General features: G+C 35.9%; 1 pseudogene; it reads left to right on the forward strand.

Moving 5' to 3' along the window:
• The first annotated feature begins 282 nt into the window (after positions 1-282).
• On the forward strand, positions 283-2,320 carry LOC149152988 (calmodulin-interacting protein 111-like; annotated as a pseudogene).
• The last annotated feature ends 630 nt before the right edge of the window (positions 2,321-2,950 follow it).

Here is a 2,950-nt window from a genome sequence, read left to right on the forward strand (position 1 = left end):
TTGGTAAAAGAAAGTATGGTAATCTAGGGTATGCAAAATCAATATTCTCCCTGGATCCAACTTATTTTGTTGTTACTTGTGCATCCAATACAAATTAGTGTAAATTTACTGTATAAATCAACATATGTGGAATTGAAAAATGATTTTTCCAACCGTGGAATGCTATCCACAAGGAAAAATAGTTATTTCAATTTTTCCTTTCAAGTTATGTACAAGTATGACATGTATGACATGTAATATGCAAGTGTGCCATTTGAAATGCTGCAACCTATTCTTTATCAAATGACTCATTAACTTACAAATAGGGACACGCAATCACTTGTATCAAATACACATGGGTTTGTGGGTGCTGATCTAACTGCCCTTTGTAATGAGGCATCCATGTCTGCATGAGTCCCATTAATCCTCATGAAATTTATGGATACAAACCACATGAGCCTCTTGAGTGTAGACATCTCAGGATGAAGGATATGAGAAACACTTATGGCTCACAAAATACCATTGCTCCTTCAGATTCTCTGCAACATGTATCTGTTTTTCTTTCCGACTTTCAGATTTGAGTATTTGTTTTGATAATATATAGAAGCATCTAGGGTATTGCACTGCCTTTACCAATACAGATGGAGATGGAAGGGATAAATCATCACAAGCCATTAGCACCAGATTATTAAAGTTTTCATTTCTGAATGTGACAATAGATGAATTTTAAGTAACAAAGTTGACAATGAGGCCAAGTTCCATGCGAGAGGTAATTTGTTATATATGTTATATAGAGTCCATTTCTGAATGTGACAATAGATGACTTTCAAGTGACAAAGATGACAGTGAGGCCAAGTGCCCTAAGGGTGGTAATTTGTTATACAAGATTGGAAGTCATTCTCTCTTTGTAAGATCTGGACTTTGACTGATTTTCTTTTGCATAACTTGGTTCATATTGCATCCTTGGCTTCTTTCTGTAGTAACATAAAAGTGTTTCACCTATTCATCCTAACTATTCCCTTTGAAATTTGACTGGCATTGTGCTATTTAATTTTCAAATCGAACGATAAAGCACAGATTATAAACATGAAAGAGGGACGTGGAAAAGATCAGTAAGGTATATGCGTGCTTCTGAGTGACATGTAAAATACATAATTGACTCTACTTGTCCGCTTCAACATACCAGTTGACTTCTTTTAATTCTTCTTGTTTCTAATAAATGTTTTCTCACTATAAGCCAAATCCATTTCTTTCCTCAAAATATTTACAGGATCAATCAGTTTAAATATATTTGATTGCTATTGCAAACAAGAGAGTTTCTTGACAGTTCATTGTCTTGAGTTGAAAACACTCTGTTAGCTATGCAAGTTTCTTTGTGTGTATATAAAAAAGCAAGAAAGTTGCAGACTTGAATTGTTCTTTCAAGTAACTAGTACTGATATCCTCTGTTTGTAAGTGAACCCTTTGTGTTTCTAACTAAATTATCATTGGTCTTATGTATGTGCTAGGTTATGTTGGAAATTCCCAAGGTATGCTGGAGTGATATTGGTGGGCAAGCTGAAGTGAAACAGCAATTAAAGGAAGCTGTGGAATGGCCACAGAAGTATCAGCATGCTTTTCTACGTATTGGTACCCATCCACCCAGAGGTGTATTGATGTTTGGTCCACCGGGTTGCAGTAAAAATCTAGGTATTAATTTTATAGCCATGAAAGGACCAGTGCTTTTGGCAAATGGGTTGGTGAATCTGAAAAAAACATGCGGTCTTTATTTGAAAAAGCAAGAGCAGTAGCTCTGTCAATTATTTTTTTCGATGAGATAGATGGCCTAGCTATAGCATGTGAACATAGCAGTGGTGCAATATATGTAGGAGATAGGGCTATGAGCCAACATTTTCTGGAAATGGATGGTAAGCCTAGAACACATAGTAAATTTCTGAAATTGTTTGCGTGCACTCTGTATCATGGGAAAATATTTTGAGGTGTAATTTCCATTGAAATTCTTTTCCTTAATGACACAATAAAAAAAAAAATCACTGTGACAACATATTTGCAGCTTCAGATATCCATATATTGCATATCTGTTTCAATTAACTCAAGTTAGGACCTAAGGGTCCAGTGACACAGTTCTAATTGGGCCCATGTGGCATTTTCCGAATGCTGTTCCAATGAACAAAGCACCTGGCAATTTCAAACCACTGAGGATTGGCTGGCTCTGACCTTGTGCCTTATATCTGAATATTGGCTGCCTGGATTTTCAGTGGTGTCGTGGATGGTCATGGAGAGGATTAATGGCATTCATTCTGTTAGGGTCAATGTTGTGGATTCTTCACAGAAGGCCTAAAAGATTCAGTTTCTTATGTTCATATTCTTGAGATTTTATTGAGGATTTAGTTGATTTTTCAGTTTTATGTTGCTATTCAGCGAAGGGGGAAGCAATCCATACTGAATTTGTTCTCCTTGTCCACAAGAACTTAGCCATAAAGTGCCCCTATGAGTATTTACAACACATGTTCAAAGTTTGATTGTTTAAATTTTAGGATTACATATGTTGATGGTGCTTTTCACTATATTCTATATCTTACTAGATAATCTGAGAGGTGGAGGTCCAATTTTTTATATTGGATGCTATTAAGGAGCTATTCTTATGGAGACGAATCCAACCAAAGGTCTTAGGAAGCATGTAACATTCATTCACTGTATATTTTTTTGTGGCTGTATTCTTGACTCTGGAAAAGTAGTTTCAAATAAACCCTAGTACACCATACTACTAGTCACCCAAATTAACTCACTTGCTTGAGGCTGTATTCTTGTTGGGTTAGATTCTTTTGGAGTTCGCTCTTAAAGGTGGAGATGAGTAAGGAAGATACATAAAGATAAGGTAATTTTATTAATGTCTAATAAATGACCATGAAATCAACCAGACAAGACCCCTGATATTAATTGACCATGGGAGTGTTCATAGCACTCCTAG

Source organism: Pinus tabuliformis, chromosome 9 (assembly GCF_031772625.1).
Source record: "Pinus tabuliformis cultivar Carrire ecotype Pingquan chromosome 9, CPIR1, whole genome shotgun sequence".
NCBI lineage: Eukaryota > Viridiplantae > Streptophyta > Pinopsida > Pinales > Pinaceae > Pinus > Pinus tabuliformis.